Genomic DNA, 22,542 nt, shown 5'->3' with positions numbered 1-22,542 from the left:
CACTGACAGAATTGTAACACAATTTGGGGATATCCATCGCATTCAAAAATTTAAAAATCTGAAGAAATTAAAAGGAGACATTACAAGAGAGGGCGTGGAGGATGGAGATTACCTTCAGACTATTCCATGACTTCTGGAAGTCCAAGTCCATCTCCATTCCAGTCATATTAAAACATCACTGCACAGTGGTCAGAACGGAGTACCCGTATGGAGTGGAATTATTGACCAGGGTGGCAGACTCAGTCCTTGAAGAAAGAGAAAGAAGGTTCGTTCGCAAAACTTGGGCCCAAAAAAAGTGGCAAACGGACTTGCCGATTGTGATCGAACCAGGAACTCCATAAAACCATTGATAAAATTACGAAGATGATGAGGAAAAGGAGAATGGCCTTTTATGGACAAGTTGAAAGGATAAATCAAGAGAGGTAAAAATGAAATAGCATATGGCTTTTAGTGCCGGGAGTGTCCTAGGACATGTTCGGCTCGCCAGGTGCAGGTCTTTTGATTTGACACCCGTAGGCGACCTGCGCCATGATGAGGCTGAAATGATGATGAAGACCACACATACACCCAGCCCCCGTGCCAGCGAAATTAACCAATGATGGTTAAAATTCCTGTCCCTGTCTGGAATCGAACCCGGGAGCCCTGTGACCAAATGCCAGCACGCTAACAATTTAGCCATGGAGTCGGACATCAAGAGAGGTTGACCAACAGAATACTACTGCTAGAAGAGTGGAAAACTCAGCCTGGGTGGCTTACACAGGTACACAAGAGCAAAGCAGGAGTAGGTGCCAAGGAGAAAGAAATACAGAACAGAACAAAATTTAGGAAACAGGTCGTGGGAATGATGAATGTGCCCGAAAAGACACTTGGCCAAGCCACGGGACATCTCAGCGAAAGAATGAGAAAGGAGAAGCCAAAGACAGCAAAGAGAAGAGCATTATTCTGCGTGACAGAAGGGCAGATACCTAGATTGTTTGAACTTTTCCCACAGGCAGCCGTATCGGTGAATAATAATAATAATAATAATAATAATAATAATAATAATAAATGATGATAATGATGAAACGGGAATACTAATTTTGAACAGAAGTCAGACATCGGAAATGAAAAAATAGAACACAACATCGAAAGAAAATTCTGGTCCTAAAATTTACAGGTGAACAGACTCAGAAACAAACAAGAAGTCAAATAGCCTACATTAGGAATTTTACGGATGGATCAAAAGACTGAACTCTGTCAAGCTCGCAAAACAAATATAATTGTATGAAAATAAGGGTTAATTTGATCGGCGAAATCAAAAAACGAGCTTAAATTGATAGGAATCGCACAAGAAGACATCCAGATAGGGAGATCTTTAAATCCAAAATTCACAAATGACAAGTTGACCAAGAGGACGAATCTAAGAAAACATTTGGAGAAAAGAAAGAAAACAATACTTTTAACAATCGAATAACCTCGATCCGATTATTTAGATAATCGAATTAGTTTCAAGTAGGATTCAATTGTATCGCATAGAATATTCGGATGCGTCATGAATCAAGTTTACGATTTTTAAGTGTGTCGGGTGGATAATCGATTGAAATAAGTGAATAGATGAACTCTTATAAAAATAGAAATACGCCTTTTTTCCAAACGTATCCCCAAATTTTGAAACTAAATGAGTGAATTAACTGTCTTGATAACATCACTTTTCATTCGATTATTTCGAAAGCATTCACTATTCAGTTGTTTCATTCATTCGAGTGCAGTTCCGAATGAATAACCGAAAAAAATAATCGGATGGAAAAAAAAATGCACTATTCAATTGCCTCATTCGTTCGAATGAATAATAGAAAAATAATCGAATGGGGAATATAATAGAATAATCGAAGAAGCTACGTACCAGCTATCCTCCCTAGAACGCATAGCAGCTAAAGTAGAGCTGAAGATCGCTGTCAGTAAAACAGAATTTCTGACCAACATCAGAGAAGCACCCAACTTCATTTCTTTGGAGGACAAAATAATACACAAGGCCAACTCGTTCAAATATCTTGGAGAAAGGATAACCCCAAATGTTAACGAGGACCTTGCACTAAATTAGAAAGAGCGTATCATCGTTGTAAGAACATATACAAGTCTAAATCCCTCTCCTTGAATCTTAGACACTACGACACCGTAGTAAGACCATCTGTACTGTACGCCTCAGAATGCCTAAACATGACCCGGAAAGGACAACTCAGAAAACTGGAACTGAAAGAGCGAAAGATCCTCAGAAGGATTATGGGTCCCATCAAAGAAGGAGATGGGTACAGAATCAGGCACAACAAGGAACTGGACAGTAAAATAGAGAGCATTACGACAGCTATGAGGAAGAGAAGCTTAATGTTCTATGGTCACGTAGTCAGGATGGACAGCCAGAGACTCACTTCAAGGATCTTCAACACTGTATCTAGAGGGAAAGCAACAAATGCCAAATGGACGAATTTAGTTCGGAAAGACTCTCTCCAGTCACTAACAACTAAATCACTGCGTCCAGGAATAGGAGTGAAATGGGCTCAAGAAAGAAAAGACATCCATAACGCTAGAATGAAGGAATACTGAGCTAAGAGGAAGAAAAGAGCTCACATGAGTTAAGAACCACGTGGTCCATCGGAGACCTAAACGAAGAAGAAGAAGAAGAATAGAATAAAATGAAACAATCGAATAAGCAATTATTTTGTATTCGATTATCCCATCACTACCTACACCAAAATAATGAAGGAAATGTGGACTAAAGAAAGACGAACAAATGCTGTATGTAGTGATAAATGGCCTTTTCGCAACTGATGACGTATTTTCTCAACTCTTATACCTCTGCAGCCTTCATACTCTTACAGCTACCGAGCAAGTGCCTGTGCGGTTTGGGTCACGTAGATATCATCTTTCATTCGGGAGACATTGGGTTCAAATCCCTGTAGATGGTTTTCCGTGATTTCCTATTTTCACCTTAATTGACCCCACGATCGCTTCATTTTCACTTCTAGCTCTTCCCTGTCCCATCCTCGCCATAAGACCTATCTGCGTCGGCGCGACGTAAAGCAGATTGGAAAAATAACTTTTACAGCCATAAATGATTCATACTTCATTGAAAACTATATTTTGCTATAGTCTGTGCCAATACTGCATTTATCAGGAAATAGCCACAGGTGGAACAATAACGTATTTCTATTTTTCTTCCTTTTCTATCTCCCAGAAGCTGTCAAATTGAAGGAACTATGAAGTCCACAACGCCCCGAAAAGGGTGCTGTATTACTTTCCGTTGTGTCTGATTCTGAAGTTTCGTTTTTCCTGCTCAACGTCTCGTGGTCGATTTTTATTACTATTATTCCTATCCCGAAGGTACTGAGACCTAGGACTGCTAGTGGTTGTTAATTGACTCCAACCTGGTAGTCAAAGGAAATTTCCAGGTGCGCTGTAGAGTAGACTGCATAATTTTGCTCGAAGTCCAAAGTTTTGCTAGTATTCGAAATAGGACTATGAGAAATGCACTTAAACCGAGATTTCCATACCTCCAAGAATGAAAGTGTATGTTTAAATGTAAAAGTTAAGATGAAATATGATGTAGATTTAGAGTTCATCCTTGTTACACACATTATCAAAATGTCCTTTCTTTGCAACAGTTCAAGTAACCTATGGTCTCAATATTGTACTCTCCCGTAGCCTTTCTTAAAGCAGAAATGTATTGAGACCAAAGCCTATGGTGTTCCTCGGTGTCCAACACTATGCTTTCCATTTATCTTTCTCTGAGGATTACTTGAAGCAGATGGCATTTGCTTTTTCACGTCATATGCATAATTTTGAAGGTTTAAAAAATTTCACATTCTTTGTGCAACGTGCACATTAGTAACCCTCGTTGTCCAAAGTAACTCCAGTATCCTACGATATGTCCACAACTCAAATGCTTGAAGTTTCTATGTCTCAATACCATATGCGGTATAGGTCGTACTAAACATAACACCGAGCTTTTCTACTATGTAGACTGATCGTCATGTTCCGACTGCTTAAAACTTGCTTTATGTTTTGGAAGGAAGTTCTTACCTACTCAATTCTCTCAATGCGGAACAAACTTCAGGACATCCAGTATCCCGTACAATCTATAGCAATCGGGCGGACGCTAAGAGAGTGATGTTATTGTTATTATAATGGAAAATCTTCCTCTCAATCTTACGACTGATGTTGGAATATTATGACTGCTATGAAGCACGACGTACAGGACATGATGGGGAGCAGGATTTTACTTTGGCAGGAGAATGAACAAACTAATAATACTACATGTTACGGATATCATCATATCCATGTATTCACAACCTCTTCAAATGGAACACCTCGGTGAGAGGATGAAATGATTAGATAAATGTCCCTTGATGCAAGCCTTTCTTACGACTTGTTTATCTTTACTGACCAGCTCCTCGAGGACTTTTTGAGTTCTAATATCTGTCCACCAGGATTTCTGAATCTTCCACCTGACGAGCAATGGCGTGGAACTTCTACCTACCTTTCCATAGCCTCTCAGTGCATTCTCCATCGAACTCATGTATTGGTACAGCTCATACCTCCCATCACTGAATGTACCCAATACATAGCAGGCATAACTATGCGGTAGCTCTTGCCTCAACAACTTGAGTAGCTTACTAAGCTTCTGGAACGGTGCTGTATCTTTGCTACCTGTACAAATTATCAATCTCTTGACATTGTAGTTAGCTTCCAAATGACAGTACAGACTTTTCCTTTAGGGTACAAAAAATTTTATTTCTGTCTATTTGTATAATATATATTTTTACAACTGGCTTTACGTCGCACCGACACAGATAGGTCGTATGGCGACGATGTGATAGGAAAGGGCTAGGAGTGGGAAGGAAGCGGCCGTAGCCTTAATTAAGATACAGTCCCAGCCATTGCCTGGTGTGAAAATGGGAAGCCACGGAAAATCATTTTTAGGACTGCCAACAGTGGGGTTCGAACCCACTATCTCCCGAATACTGGATACTGGCCGTACTAAAGCGACTGCAGCTTTCGAGCTCGGTGTTTGTATTATAAGGCGTGATCAAAACGTTTCCGTTCTATGGCGTTGCTGCAGTGGACATGCAACGTAGCGCGACTCCAATGTGGGTATATAAGCACGGACGTAATTAATTTCCTGTGGCTATTTCTAGCGGAGTGCAGCCTTTGTAAAGCAGACCCTCCGATGAGGGTGGGTGGCATCTGCCATGTGTAGGAAACTGCGTGTTATTGTGGTGGAGGATAGTGTTGTGTGTGAGTTACAGGGGTGTTGGTGATAGCACGAACACCCAGCCCCCGAGCCAATTGGAATTAACCAATGAAGGTTAAAATCTCCGACCCGGCCGGGAATGAACTCGGGACCCTCTAAACCGAAGGCCAGTACGCTGACCATTCAGCCAACGAATCGGACACGGACTTGTAGTAAAAGTGATTAGTGTGGCAGTCCGGTCATGCCGAGGTGCGTGCGTTAAATGCGGCCACGTGAACTATGGTGACGTTATTACCAAATGCGTCCAAACAGGACCAATGTGCTGTTATTCTGTTCTTGGCTGCCGAAGGACAAACACCTGTGGACATCCATCGGAGAATGTAGACCGTATATGGGGCAGCATGTCGGTCGAAAACCACCGTTGTGGAATGGTGAACTAAGTTCCGTGCTGGGCCGCGTTTCAACACAAAACGCTGGTCGATCTGGAAGGCCAGCCTCATCCATTACGTTAACTGATGTGGGAGATACTCGACCACTCGCCCTATAGTCCTTATCTCTTCCCGTGCGATTATCACACCTTCGGTCCCCTCAAAAAAGGCCTTGAAGGGTCGACGCTTCCTGTCGGACGAGGATGAACAGCAGGTGGACACGGTGCTTTACCACGCGGGGATCTTCAGCCTGGTGCGTCGGTGGGATGCGTGTCTCAATGCTCACGGCGATTTTTCCTCATTGGCATCCAGATTCAGGACTGTACGGCCGTCGAACGGAAAATGTTTGATCGCCCCTTATAATTTCTGTTCATTTTCGTATTATCTCTCCGTCACATTTATTTATCAGCACCTCATTTTTGATGTCATGTTCTAGTTTGCTAGTTCCATTATTTATTCGTGTGGGTCTGAACTGTAAATAACATGCATATGTTAGGAGTTGCTTTGATTTGTCACTGCTTTCTGAATTCCATTAATTACACTTCAGTGTAATGAAAATATGTGGCTTTTTCATTTCACTTTATGTACGGAGGCTAGCAAGCTGGCAGGCAGACTCACATGAAAACATCCAGAGCAGACTCCTGCTCTGTTGAATGTAATTACACTGGCTCTGTGCTAGTTATGTCTCGGAATTAAACTCCGCACTGAATGTGTGCGCTCTTAAAACAAAGGAATGGGGTTGGGGGGCAGATAAGAGAAAGAGGCAGGTGTTATCTGAGGAGAGAGGACAGCACCTCGGAGACCAAGTTCATCGTGCCCAGTGTGACCTGTACAGGACAATTAACACGGCGAACATTGTTTGTTTTATCAGTTATAATGGTCGTGGATCTATCTTTATTACCGCATAGTTCAAGAGTCCCTGACACTATTGTCAGGCTTATTAATTTTGCAACAGATTTCACGTTCTTGGCAAACTTTTGCCTGATACGTAAACCTGACACTAGTTCATCTTTTTGGCTTTATTATAAATTTTCCTTTTAAGTAAAGTCGATAATTAATGATTGGTGGTGATGATGATTTTTAAAAATTTGTTATACAGTACGTCGCACCAACACAAATAGGTCTCTTGATGACGATGGTATAGGAAAGGTGTAGGAGTGGAAAGGAAGCGGCCGTGGCCTTAATTAAGGTACATCCCCAACATTTGCCTAATGTGAAAATGGGAAACCACGGAAAAACATCTTCAGAGCTGCCGACAGTGAGGTTCGAACCTACTATCTCCCGGTTGCAAGCTCACAGCTGCGCGCTGACAACCGCACGGCCAATTCGCCCTGTATGTGGTGATTGTTTTAATAGGTAGTACAACTGGGCACTCATCCTCTATCAGCATCCAAACCACAAGAGGCCCGACTGGGCAATCATCCTCTATCAGCATCCAAACCACAAGAGGTTCGACTGGGCAATCATCCTCTATCAGCATCCAAACCACAAGAGGTCCGACACTTAGAAAAATGAAGGTATCGGCCAAAGAGAGACCACGGACACCCACGAATAGTTAAAGACTCCCCGGGCCTCGATACTTAATACCGTCGGTATCGGAAAAGAACAAGAGTTGACCAAGGGAGGTCGGATAGGATAGATGAAAGTGTGGAGCCTGGCACAAGTGGACGCAATGCCAGGACTTGGCTCAGAGTCCCATGGTCGCCAATCCATGCTCCCAAGTTGATAGCCCCTGGGACCCATTTTAGTTACCTCTTACGACAGGCAGGGAATACCGTGGATGTTACTCCACCGACCCCCTCCCCACACAGGGGGAAATAATTAATGGTTCTACTTCGTAAGCACTAACATAGAGTAGACTACATTGACGCTACGTTCTCATAGAGTACATAAATCTCTCTGACCTAAGACGAAACATTAGCCTCCAGAAAAAATCGCCCTCATGCTAACTGATGACTAAGCTGCTGCTGATCTCGTTGTTCCCTTTGTGGCAACTTCTAAATTTCAATTGTGCAGTTACTCAGGAAGCTTGGATTCTTTTTTGATAAGCTTGTATCTGTTTCAGTTTTAAAGTAATACATACCGTATGTATAAACATGCTCGGCTCCTTGACTGAATTATCAGCTTGCTGGTCTTCGGTACAGAGGACCCCGGGTTCTAACAGCTCCTCCACCGGCGCTGTTTGATGCGGTCGAGCATTGTCATCCACATGAAGTCAGGGCTAAATGCATCCCTGAAAAGACGCACATGAGGAAGGAGTACACTGTCACAATAACGTTGACCGGTGCGTGTACCCCGTTCAAAGATTTGGAGATCGGTACATCCATGCAGCATTATGCCTCCCCACATCATAACACTTGGACCACCAAAATGATCATATTCGACAATGTTCCTGGGTGCATTACGTGTTCCCACCTCTCGCCAGATGCGGGTACGTCTAGAATCACTGCTCAGATTGAATCTGCTCTCATTTGAGAAGAGCACGCGACCCCACTCCTGGTCGGTCCAGACTTGATGCTCTTGGCACCATCGCAAACGGGGCCGCCGATGTGCGAGTGCCAACGGAACACATCGTAAAGGTCGTCAGGCAAACTGAACACCCCCCCTGTCACCGTGCCACTGTGGAGCGCGAGCTTGGGCGCCTTCCAGTCCTGTTAAATGTGGTTGCTATTGCACCCGCTGTTTGATGTGAGTCTCTTCTTGCCTGTTGCACACTGCAGCGGTCATGTGCTGCTGTAGTTGATTGTGTTCGACCCCCTCGTCTCATTCGGACAGCAGTGCCTCTGGTTCGGATTGCTCTCCATGCACATGAAACAATCCTGTGAGCAATACCAAACTCCTGGGCTACACTCGTCACACTTGGTCCTTCTAGTTTCCCGATGATTCTTTCCCGTGTAAAGTCATCCAGTTGTCTCCGGGGCATATTGTAATGAATACCACCACCACAGTGCACCGTAACAGTTCGCTAATTGACTCACACAGTCTTGTTCCGTTCCTTCAACTGCATCGTTTTGTGGAGCCAGACCCATTTGTCGCTACAGTCACGCTGACCTCACGCCAGGTTTCTATGCACGTTTGGGAGAGCTCTGGCAACATCTTACCGAACTTTCATTCATTTCCACCGAGTACAGTAGTTGATATGTTATGTTGGTTTACATATCTCGTCCTTAAGTTTTGCACAGCAGTGTATGTATTTGAGAATTAGCCCATTAGGACTACGCAATGTGCTTACAGGCGTGCAATTACCTTCCTTCGTGCCGATATTTCTTTCATTCTTTTACTGTCGGCTTCTTTTTTGTCTTCAGACCAGGTTGTTCCCGTCTTCTTCTTTGCTCTTTTCTCTTGTCCAAGTTGCCATTTTTGAGTTTTTAGATATGAAGATTACCCGGTTTTGGACATCCGCTAGTGTAATTCCTGCCAATTTCAGATCAGTTTTGATTTCGCCAGTACACTTCATTGTGTCTGTATTGGGTTTACTCCTTTTCATAGTATTCGACTATTTGTTTTGCAAGTCTTTCTGGCTTCATTCTTTTAATATGTCCATAGAATCTTAGGCTGCGTTTTCTAATGTCACTGTAAATAGTTGTGTATTGTTGATTTCCTCTCTGCCTCTGAGTCGGTGTTGTCCGTCTGCGAGTTTTGGGCCTAGGATAATTTTTACGACTTTTCATTCCTTTTTCTCAATGTTTTCAATCTTTGCTTTCCTATTCAAAATAATCAATTCTAATTCATAAATACATTCTGGTTTAATGACTGTATTGTAATGCCTTAGTTTTGTGTGCCGGGATATACATTTTTGTTATAGATATTTTGGGTTAGCTAGTTTCCATTTTTTTGGCATCTAATTACGTTGGCTTTCTTTTCTAGTGCATTTTCATGAATGATTTCACCAAGATATTTAAATTGTGAAACTCGTTTGCGCTAATATTCCTCCGCCTAAAGCGATTGGTTGGTGAATTTTGAGGACTAATTTCTGTTTGCGCCATTCCTTTATCACCTTTCGAAGGACGCAGTTGAAGAGTAAAGGAGAGAGTCTATCTCCTTATCTTACTCCCGTTTCAGTTTCAAAGGGATCTGAGATTTTTCCCGTCAATTTAACCTTGGACTTCTTGTGTGTCAGTGTCTGTTTTATTATTGCAAGTGTTTCAATGTCTAAACGTAGTTCTTTCAATATTTGGAGGAGTGATTCGCGATCATAGGCTCTCTTGGAATCAACAAATATGCAGATTAAATTTTTGCTAAAAATTATGTCTTAGGGTTAGCTTCAGGTTCAAGATTTGCTCTGGACACAATCAGCCTGGTCTTAATTCTGCCGGATATTCTCCGATTTTTGGTTCTAGTTGTTGTGCTCTATCGAGAAGACACTGGGATAGAATTTTGTATTAGACTGATACTAGTGAGATTCATCTGTAGTCTTCGTATTTTCTTTTAGCCTGCTTGATTAATTGAGCTGTCTCTTTCCTCATTGTCAGGAAATTTTTATAGTTATTCTTTGCCTTTTATTACAAGTTGGTTTACGTTGCACCGACACACATAGGTCTTTTGGCGACGATGGGATAGGAGTGGGAAGGAAGCGGTCGTGGCCTTAATTAAGGTACAGGCCCAGCATTTGCCTGGTATGAAAATGAGAAACCACGGAAAAACATTTTTCAGGGCTGCCGGCGGTGGGATTCACATCCACTATCTCCCGAATGCAAACTCACAGCTGCGCGCCACTAACCGCTCGGCCAACCTCGCTCGGTTTCTTTCTCTTCTTTGTTCCATTGTTGTATGCATTCTGTCGAGATTGGATTGCTTGTTCACATTCCCCATTCGACCAAGAGTGCCTTTTACTTTTCTGCAAAAGTTTGAGTGTTTGTGCTGCTGTAATAGGTTTTCTTTGGAATTGTTACCAATTTTTACCTCTCTTTTCTCTAATTCTTCTGTGAGAGATGTCTGGATCCTAGATGTGTCAAATTTGGGGATCACTGGCTTACTTTTTTTTTTAATCTCAGAGGTTTTAACTGTAGTTTGAATCTTGTCAGGCAATGGCCTGTGTCTATTATTATTATTATTATTGTCCGACTCATTGGCTGAATAATCAGCGTTGAGGCCTTCGGTTCGGAGGGTTCCGGGTTCGATTCCCTGCCGGGTCGAAGATTTTAATCGTGTCTGATTTATTCTTCTGACCCGGGGACTGGGTGTTGGTGTTGGTCCCAATACTTTCCTCTTAATATTCGGACTCACACTACACTACCATCTACCACAGGAACACGCAATTGTGATTACATCTCTCCCTATAGGGTTGGCGTCAGGAAGGGCATCCGGCCATAAAGCATTGCCAAATCCACAAATCCACATGTGCGACACCCGCGACCCCACAGATGTAGGAAAAGCGGTAGAGATTCTTCTTCTTCTTCTTATTGTTACGGGGCTACCCGTGGAACAGCAGAGGTGAAAGGTGCGGGCTGGAATGGGTCTAACTACAAAGCTGAGATATTGATTAAATTTGCATTAAGGGTTATATTTTCGAAATTAGCAATGCATAACAAATTTGACATAGAATTTGAACATTCAACAAATAACAAGAAGTTAACTAATCAGGTACAAGACAAGGAAAGCCAAGATTTAGAGACAATTTAACGATCTGGGCTTCAAGCCTCACCTTTTACAATTTCTGAGCTCTCAGCTCACAACCACATATATATATATATATAAAAGGGCAGACAACCCCTAATAACCTGGAGTACTTGCTCCCACCATAGAACTGTCAGGCCTCCTAGAGGCACATATCCAAATACAAGAAAGAGCTGACCCGCTCTCAATTTTTCAAGCCTATCAAAGGCCACAACGGACTTCACTATTAACTGCCCTCAAGGCACACTTACAAAGAAACAGGGGTATGTTGTACCCAACATAATGGGCCTTAGTAGAAAAATAATAGGTTAAGTTAATGGCCTGCAACACCAAGTAGAATGGAGGCGTGTACTTGCACTCCTACATGAAATATTTTAAAACCTAAGAGGCACTAGGCCGATGAAACAGGGGCTATTCTCAGACTATGGAGGTGATTCGTATACAGAATAAATTTAACACATTAAGGGAGATTAGAATAACGGTTACGAAAACGTAGTCACCTCAAGTTCAAAATGAAGGGGAGCTCGAGAGGGTAAAGCACTCTCTATCCCCGATTTACAGTTAAAGTTATATGAAGTTTTACAAAATTTTACATGTTTAAGAGATAGGTTACATAATGAAAAGGTTTCAGACCTTCCCCGAGGGTTAAACTGCTGAGCTAGCAAGAAATAAAGATGTTAAACGGCCATTACCTTCTTGAAGAGCTGCTGCCCGAAGGAAGAGGCGCTACCCGCTCCCTGCTACACTTCCGTACACTAGGCTAGATGTTGTTCGAGTGGCGGAGAGCCAGGAAAATCAGCAGTTTTTATACTCTCGGGGAAGATTCAAGACCTTTCAAGAATAATTAAGACACACCCACAGTCGTTTATTGGGTAGCTTACAGTTACACATCCAAATCGAAGAAGAAAGACACGATTGGTCAAAAATTAATTACAGAAATTCTGGATTGGCTAAGTTCAAAACTGGCGGAAAGAAAAGATTTATATTGCCAACCCACAAATGAAGAACGAAATTTAGTAAAACCAAAAACTTATGAGTCCAAAATTTCTTTGCGAAAGTTCCCTCACTTCGCACCAGGGTGCATGATCATAGTTTTTAGGCGGTGGCATCTATGAGAGAATGTCCACACTTCTTGATTAATGGAAAACAAAACAAGTTGAAATCCACCCAGTATTTACAATTTTGTAAACACAAAATTTATGGTAGTGACATCTTCTAAGAAACTAATGAGTTGATCCAGTTTTTAAAGTTCAGAGTTTCTCCTGTAGAGGAGTACTTATTGGCGGAAGATTTAAATGTGCGGCGTAGAGGTGTATCAGCCGGTACAATTATTATTATTATTATTATTATTATTATTATTATTTGATTTGTTATGCCCAACTAAGGAGGGCGTGTGAAGTTATTTAGCACAACGTTTCTTCTTGTCTTGACAAAATCTCTTCATCCTTTCGCTGTGCTTCTTTTTGCGTTCTTCCGTCCATCCTGTAACTTATCGTTTTCCTTTATCAGCAAATTTTTGTTTGTGTATGAGATTTCTGATTTTTTTTCTGTCTTGCATGATTTCTTCATTTATACCAATTTCCTGAAGATCTTTTATTATTTCTGTAAGCCAGTTGTGATTTTTAGAGATACTGTGAGATTTAGTTTTTAATGTTTTCAAGAATGTATTTTGCTAATCACCCCGAAAAGTGTAATGGAGTACGATTGTGCTCAACGCGTGTACTGGCGTCTCTATATTATCTAACAGTGCTAACTAGTTTTCCCATTATAAAACACAACACATATCACATCGTATGTTGTTTGGAATAGATGCAGTGATAGCATCTAACTATGACATGTAATTTAGACTTTGCAACTGGCAAAATGAACCTTTTGTTATAAAACGATGAAGACGTGCTTGATCCCGAAGATGCATTCCGTGCAATAAACATGAGATACATTAGCATGTTTCATTTAAACCATTAAACCATGATGAAACTCATTATTTTATAGCTGATGGGCAAAATAAAAATGGTCCGGAAAATAAACAGAACTGACCAACGTGAGATTGACCCTTGTTAATGAACATCACAGGAGGTGCTGGAAATGCCTTCATCTGAAGAAATGAAAAAGTGAGAATGCAAAGTTCTGACTCAACTTCACTCAGAAACCACCGGCAGAACTCAACACGCAAAGGTTCGTCCAGACGCTTTATTGCATGCGCAACAGTAAATTTGTAAGGATACAGGATGCTGGTTCATTTTGACAAAGTTTCTCTTGGTTCCCACTTTGACAGATTTCATTGGACTTACTGTAGTACCAGGCTTTCCTTCACTCGAGCAATGTTTTCCGGTGTTCGAACTCTTTTCGGATAGTTACCGTTTTTATTCGTTACGGAGCCCGTTTCACATCATTTTGCTACTAAGGTTTGAATTGCAGGGTTTGCTGGAGGTTTTGCCAAAGCGTTTCCAGTCTTAATCTCTTGCACAGACAGTTCCGCACAGGTTTTCAACGAATCGTGCTTCGCATAATACACTACAATGAACACGTGATGTTTCATCGTGAGCACCATTTTGTGTTGCATTCAACTGGTCACTAAACACGTCTGCTTCTCTCACTCACATGTAATGACAGCGACGTACTCGGGTGAAGCGGGAGATGGGCTCGCGCAAACATGTGGCAGCAACCGATTGGTGCATGAAAGCACGGTTTCCATCGTTTCCTGTGATGGGAAATCCTCAATTCAGGTCAATTCAGCGTCAGTCTTTTAAATATTTTCCGTGCTAGCTTTATTTTGCCCCTCCTGTCCAGTGCGGTACACGTAACGAGTTGTGGAACACCCTAGTGATTCGCGCGTGTACTGACGTTAGGATTAGCTGCGCGTTTAGTGGAGGGTTAAAGAAAAATTTTCCTACGAAGGCCAGACATATTCATTTTATGTACCGGTACACTGTTTAAGGCAGGGCTGGTAAGAAATCTTTTCGCCTTTGAAGTGGATAGCTGGTGCGGAGCACCTGACCAATGCCGCATGTAATAGCTGTTATAATTCCTTTGTGAAGAGCAGTTAGCAGTTGTCAGTAGTGTAGGAAGGCATGCCGTTTTGCATTGTAAGAAGGATTCCTGTGAAGTATTTGTTGAAAGTTCAATTAATGTTGAGCTAGATGCAGAGAAGAACGTATGCCATTGTTTTTTCTATTGCTAGAACTTTTGCGTCCATTCGACCAGCCAATCTTTGGCAGCCGTCTGTAACACCATCTTTCCGTGTCTCACTCTGTCATTTTTCTAGATTCCTTCTTCTGTGAATGATACTTTCAAGTGTCGATGGTGATGGCGGTGGTGATCGTTGAAAAAGAAACGTGTGATTTACGTAACTTGAGATTGCAATCGTAGCGGCAGGACCTCGAGTTTTGTATGGAATCCGAACCATTGAGGCGTGACTTTTTAATTTTTTTTTGTTACAATTTGCTTTACGTCGCACCGACACTAATAATTAATTTCGTGTGGCTGTTTCTAGCCGAGTGCAGCCCTTGTAAGGCAAACCTCCCGATGAGGGTGGGCGGCATCTGCCATGTGTAGGGAACTGTGTGTTATTGCGGTGGATCACCGACACTGATAGGTCTTATGGCGACGATGGGGGATAGGAGTGGGAAGGAAGCGGTGGTGGCCTTAATTAAGGTACAATCGCAGCATTTGATTGGAGTGAAAATGGGAAACCACGACAAATCTTCATCAGAGCTGTCGACAGCGAGGTTCGAACCCACTATCTTCCGAATGCAAACTTTTCATTTCAAAGATCTCGTATGCATTATGCACTGGCAGTGACTCGAATCGCTTCCGTCTTGCTGTGAATTCAGTGAAAATGCCATTCGGCTGTTACGCCTCCTGGTATTTGTTGTTTTAAGGGGCAAAACGAAAGATCTTCGGAAATCGTCTAGAAAGGAAGGGAACGGTGAGTATTTCGCTCGTGACTCGTTAGCAGGAGATAAAAAGTTATCTTTGAAACTGGTCCCGAAGGACTCCTGAGGCCATCCTTTGCTTCAACTGTCTTTTTGTTTTATAAACTTTATAATTTACTAGCTGATGTACCCGTGCTTCGCTACGGGATTCTTAGAAAGACTGTCTTCGCGGTTTTCCTAACTGAAGTCAACTTAGACCATTACAAAATTTCAGTAGGAATTTAGTAATTAAAAGTAATGTTATCATACCAAATACTGGATCAAATGAAAAACCGCACATTTTTTCACTTTAACGAAGAGTACTACGGTGCCGATCTAACAGTCCAAAGTTCCAGAGCTGGAATGACCAGACCGCAGACAGGCGTGAACACCTTCTGCCATTATCCCGTTAAATATGCATACTTCTCATTCCAATCAGTGCCTCAGAGTAGAGATTGAATAACTCGCATGCTACAATAAACCAGTGTGTTACGTGCCAGTAGTATCAGAAAATTTATGAACCAGAGGAATGGCATGCTAAAGAAGAAAGCTATCTAACTCCCCAGCTACTTACCGCCAATATTCAGGCAGGCTGTTATACTCGGCAAGACCAGGCAAGTTGGCCGTGCGGTTAGAGGCGCGCAGCTGTGAACTTGCATCCGGAAAATAGTGGGTTCGAACTCCACTGTCGGCAGCTCTGAAGATGGTTTTCCGTGGTCTCCCATTTTCACACCAGGCAAATGCTGTGCCGTAATTAAGGCCGGGCCGCTTCCTTTCCACTCCTAGCCCTTTTCGTATCCCATCGTCGCCATAAGATCTATGTGTGTCGGTGTGACGTAAATAATTTTTTTAAAAAAGTCGCAACTATGAGTTGCAACAGGGAAACAAAGTACAACACAAAAAACAATGGTCACTGTAATGTTATTGTTGTTCAATGTTATGAGCTCTCTGTATTGTAGACCTTCATATTTAGTTTTCTTTCGAATCTGTGATAAAGAATATTTATAGCATAGACTGTAGACTTTGCATACCGATTTTCATTAAATTCCGTTTACCCATTTTCTCGTGACTCGGCGCTCATATGCACTTAGCAACAAAAATCAAAATTCATGAATATCTCTGTTATCATAGCCGATACGGTAAAAATGTGTAATCGGAAATTTAATAGTTATGTAATATTTGTCGATAGGACCACTAATAACGTAAATATGTTAGAATTTCATTTTAGGCCTTCCCCTAAACTACTATTTCACTCAGCGTTAATAAAATAATTTATAGCCTAGATTGTAGAGGCTCATCCCCCGACTTTACATACCGATTTTCATTAAATTCTCTTCAGCCGTTTTCTCGTGATGCGTGTACATACATACATACATACATACATACATACATACATACATACAGACAGACATTACGGAAAAGTAAAAAGTGCATTTCCTTCTTACTATGGACATGACCGATATAGAAATACCATTCTTTTCAAATTCTGAGCAATGTACAGACAAAACTCTGATTTTATATATATAGATTAATTTTCTGTTCCTTTCTCCCTGTGTCCGACGCTTTGGCTGAATGGTCAGCGTACTGACTGTTGTATACAAGATCAGGTATACTGGAACACAACATAAATTTATTGCTTCAATCTGACTTTATACAATATATACATGAATTTAACTTAAACTTTTATTGAAGCTGAGTAAATTCGCAAGTAACTAATCTTGATAGTAGACTGAGAGTCTGTAGAAATGTACACTTTATACGCATTAATTTTTTTTGTACACTCGAAGCTATCTTGATGAGATAGTCTGTAAAAGGTAGAGTTCATGATAGTCGAAAACTATCGGTTTTATAAGCGTAACTTGCCATGAAAGTGCCTACTAACATAATGCAATTATTTCCGTTGGGTTTGTCATGAAATGACATGAATATTCACAATTAGAGAATCTAATGTAGGTGTCGGAGCGTGAGTGAGGACTGAGGATGTGTAGAATACAGGCATCGGTGCTCGACGTGGCTGCAGGAACGGGAACTGAGGCAGTGACCCGAGGTGAAACCTCATACAACCAGAATTCAGTCCACCTGGCCGAGACACATGTTTAAGAGGGATAACCTCCGTGTTCGACGTTCAGTGTAATCTGGTGCTGGACACTGGGGAGTCCTACTAAGTGGCTGCAAGGTGCTCCTTTTATAGTGCAGACTGACGTCACAAGCATGCGCACTGGAGTCGTCTCGTAGAGTCTCGAATAATCCAAGCTGCGGCGTGCGCGGTGCTGGCTGGCGCAGAGCTAGGAGCGCCGGGTCGGTGATTTTAATCGCTTCTGATTAATTATTCTGGTTCGGGGACTGGATATTTGTGTCCGACCCAACACTCTCCTCTTCATATTCACACACCACACCACACCACACTACACTACCAACCACCGAAGCAACAGCAATAGTGATTACATACCTCCATATAGGGTTGCGTCAGGAAGGGCATCCGGCAGTAAAACAGGGCCAAATCTACATGTGCGACGCAACTCGCACCCGCGACCCCACAGGTGTGGGAAAAGCGGTAGGAAAATAAGAAGAAGAAGTTCCTTTCTCTCTGTTCATGTTGATTTGTTCAGAAAGGAGCGTCATTGTTTGTTCCTTAGGCTATATTTTAAAAGATGATAATAATATAATTGAACTACAGTAGAACAATGTGATCTTGTTTATCAATTTAACAAGAGTATGTGGGTTGTTAGTCGAATATTGCCCACATCCTGTCTGCTCTGTTCTGACATTCGATTTGTGGTTGTCTGCCAAATACGTAATAAATCTTCTTCTTTGCTTGATTGTTTGAATACACAGGACACTTGTTTTATATTTTATAAACTCACACTCATTCCCTCCCCACCCCCTCTCAGCCTGCAAGTCTTTAGACCATAAGCTCTCAATTTCGTAATTGAAGGAACAACAACAAGGAAGACGACGATAACGACAACAAACCAAGCTGGTATGTTTATGTGACTGTTGATATCTTGGATATCCAGTTTTACGTGGAATCCAAACCACAGAGACAAGCCTTTTTATTTTTTTTCTAAAATATTGACATGCATTGGAATATGGTTAAAAAATGGCAGGACCAAAAATAAAAACAGGAAATCCAGGAAGCTGAATGTAAAGCATTATGTTCCCATCACATCGTGTAGTGATTTTTTTCGTTTTTTTTTCTATTTGTTTTACGTCGCACCGACACAGGCATGTCTTATGACGACGATGGGAGGGAAGCAACCGTGGCGTTAATTTAGATACATCCTAAGTATTTTCCTGGTGTGAAAATGAGGAAAACAATCCTCAAGGCTGCCGACAGTGGGGTTCGAACCTTCTCTCTCCTGAATACAAGCTCATAGAACTTCTTATCTCTACAGGCATGTGTTTTTCGAAGATAAGGGAAGTTCGGATTGGAAAGGAAGTATTCATGGCCTTATTAAATTCCAGATTGTATTATTTCTTGAAGGGGCTGCCTGACCGATGTGGTAAAGGCGGAGAAGGATGTGGGTTCGATTCCCCGTCAAGAAGTAGAAATTTAAGAAACGAGAATTCCACTTCTGGAGGTGCACATGGCCCTGAGGTTCACATAGCCTACACCAAAATTGAGTGCAGGTTATTTCCTAGGGGTAAAGGCGGCCGGGCGTAGAGCTGAGAACTCTACCCCACCAAATGCCGAGATTACGGATAGTGGAAGCCTTTGCCTTCCACCCCTCCTATGGACTTCATGGCTTGTACGGAGATGACTGTGCTTTGCTTTTCATTATTTCTTGAAACTAGTAATTAACGATAACAAGGTTTGTGTTCATCTGATTCCATGAATGTGGCCACCGTATCTGCATCCAAATGGGTTGACATGCCCTGGTCGGTGTACAATTCGCAGCCATAGTGACATTCCAGAAAAGTTATTTAACTTGTTTGCATTTAGAAAGAAGCGAGTAGTAACTCTTTCGCTGTTGGACTTGGTAATGTAACGCGACAATATGTGGGGTCCATGTTTGCTCAGCATCACTCACAAGACAGCGTTGAGCGCTTAAGTGCACTTAGACTAAAATGTTTTGGAAGCAGTGTGTTATATCAGATTGTGTTTTCCACGTCGGAGACTAAGGCAGATCGCAGTGTTCTGACGAGATTACTCACTGATTACACATTCCTCTTCTTTTCTTTTCATTGTGTGCCATCCCACAATTTTAAACGCAGTTTACTCTTCCCTTTTCGAACAGTTTTTATTTATTTATTTAGGATCAGCAACAGCATAACGCCGAACGCGTCAGATTGATTGATTGATTGATTGATTGGTTGGTTGATTCTGTGTGGCCTCGGAGGAGAATATTATTATTATTATTATTATTATTATTATTATTATTATTATTATTATTATTATGAGATAGAGAAAGAGGGAGGGGAGGGTGAAACCCAGTGTCGACGCAGCATAGCCTACTGCTGTTGAATAACACCAAGCGGTCTGCTCAAGGCTTAACGTCGCCATTCGACGGACAAAACACCATCAACAGTCGTGTGCCCTCACTCCATATGAACACTGTGGAGATGTTTGCAATCGAATCCAGGATTTTGGCACGCAATCTAGTGATTAGAAACTGTATACCACCACCTCTCCTACCCTGCCGGTGAAAATGTTTTTGACCAACGGGATTCGAACCGGCTAACCACAGAGTCAAGTCATTAAAGACTTAACGCTTTAACGATCGTGTTCGCCGGACGGGCTTTCCTGATATTGAGAGAGAATTTGAATTCATTGATGATGATTTACATGCCACTGAGGTTGAAAAGCCCTTTTATGTAGCGTCTTCTTATAATACAATACAGGTTTATGAACACACTAAGTACATTTTTATAATATTAAAATATTAAACTAAACATAAAAAATGGAAAAAAAATGAAAAAGTGATCCTAGGATTCTTTTACTTTCTTGTTTTTATAAACATATCATATCGTTATATAACGCGTGATTGTAACTCATCTGCGTTATCCTTTCTTTGATGTTAATTTCCTTTAAAGCTGACTTAGGTTCCCCGACAACGGGTACACGGAAAGAAAACTTTTAAGACGGTTTTAGTGTTTGGGTAGAACGCATATATTGTCGAGAGTATTATTTAACTTACGATTATGTTTAATATCTCAATTGACAGAGAAAAGAGGACGCTACATATTGCAAAAAAATAAATAAAATGTAAATATGTTTGAAACGTAATTTTTTGTGAAATAGCGCTTCAGTGTAAGGCAAATTTTGTGCTGAATTTGTGACGCGAACTCTGTCATAAGATGGCGCTGTGTTTACTCTCGCGCTCAGTTCGAGGTTAGCTGTAGTTGTGAATACATCGTGGTCAGTTGTTATAGAGTAATAAATGCAGCACTTTAATTTGAATTTTGTGCTGAACAACTATCCCAGCACATTGGGCAATTAATTTATTGATCTTACTTTTAGTCGTAATATTACTTATACTACACAAAGTTATTACCCACATTCCAAGTGTGCCACGTTCTGTTGAATAAAAATTTATTATCCACCTTGTCTTTTATTTTTAATAAGTCTACGAAACACTCAAAATCCTGCGGTCGTAGCAATAGTGACAGCGGACCGCCAATTTTTTTTTCCTCCTCCCTTTTTCCCAGATCCTAGTGGATTCGCGCGTCGGATCTATGCGCTGCACATGGATACGGGCTATTTTTACGGCCCAATTCTCTTCCTGACGCTAACCCTATATGGAGGGATGTATTTAACTACTGTATCGCGTGTTACTGTGCTGCTTTGTGTGTGTAAATGGAGAGCTATGCACAACTCCCCCGTCTCCGAGCCCGGCTTGTTAACCAAGCGCTGCGTAAACTCCGTAACCTCTGAATCGAAGGCCGCTACGCCAACAATTCAGCCAAGGGGCCGGAGTTCTATTATTAATGTTCATAAAATATTATAGTTCCTTTTAAGGCAGCGATCACCGTCATCAGTGTCACGATAAAGGTACCAAATCTCCGTTTAAAGTACAGTTCTGCTGAAATAGCCTGCTTTCCGTAACCGGTCTCTAACAATGTCTTGTTTACTGGTCGTATCGTTAACCTGCCGTCCAGTTTCTTTAAAAAATTATCTTCGTAGTCATTATCTGTTATCTTGTAATAATGAATAATTTTATTTCTTAGGACATGTGATAGGATCATAAACAGCTTGCATGAAACTAGAATAAATCGATGCTTGTGCTATGTGGACCGTGTGCTACAATCTTAGGCTGCTGCTAGAGTATATATAATCAATATTTTGTGTTTCCTCCTCTGAACTTGTACTCAATAAATAAATAAATAAATAAATAAATAAATAAATAAATAAATAAATAAATAAATAAATCATTAGGGCTGTTGCCCAGGTGACAGGTTCCCAATAACTTGTTTACCTAAAAATCTCGGGAACAGAACTAACGTTTGGGCGCTTAGGTCGTGTGCGTGTGCGTTTGCAGAGTTTCGCCCAGACGTGCCGCTTGAGCTCATCAGTTGGATTGATTTCAGAGATAGAAGTATATCAAATATCTCCCTTGGTAAATAATTCCAATCTCTAACTCCTCTTCTTGTAACAGACTATTTGCCCCAATTACTCCTCTTGAATTCCAACTTTATCTTCATATTATAATCCAGTCCTTCCTACTTTTAAACACTCCGTCCAAGCTTGTATGTTTGTTAATGTCATTCCGCACCATCTCTCCACCGACGCGAGCAGCTCCCCTCCTTACTCTCAAGTCTTCCCAACCCAGTATTTGTAACATGTTCGTAACACTGCTTGTTGGTCGGAAATCACCCAGAACAAATTTTGCTGCTTTCCTGACGTTCTTTTCCAGTTCGCGAATCAAGAAATCGAAGGTCCAATGCACTGGAACCATTTTCATAGATAACAGAGACACGTTAGCGGAATGTTGTGAGACGTTTCGAGAGACAATTTTACTGGGATTATTTATTGAAATGTTGCTTGATAACAAAAAAATAATATGCAAGGGTGGTGTTGGAAGTCACCGCCAGAGGTCTTTTGGGCGTAGAATACGTCCCGTGTGACTTTTTGGTATTTGCTTTACGTTGCACAGACAGTTCTTATGGCGACGATGGGACAGGAAAGGCCTCGGAGTGGGAAGGAAGTGGCCGTGGTCTTAATTAAGGTACAGCCCCAGCATTTTCCTGGTGTAAAAATGGGAAACCACGGAAACCAGTCTTCAGGGCTGCCGGCAGTGGGGCTCGAACCCACTATCTCCCGGATGCAAGCTCACAGCTGCGCGGCCCTAACCGCACGGCTAACTCGCCCGGTCCCGTGTGTTTTATAAATAAGTTATGGTTTGGAGATTTATTTCAT

The sequence above is a fragment of the Anabrus simplex genome, chromosome 4 (genome assembly GCF_040414725.1).
Source record: "Anabrus simplex isolate iqAnaSimp1 chromosome 4, ASM4041472v1, whole genome shotgun sequence".
NCBI lineage: Eukaryota > Metazoa > Arthropoda > Insecta > Orthoptera > Tettigoniidae > Anabrus > Anabrus simplex.
Note: the sequence above shows the minus strand (reverse complement) of the source record.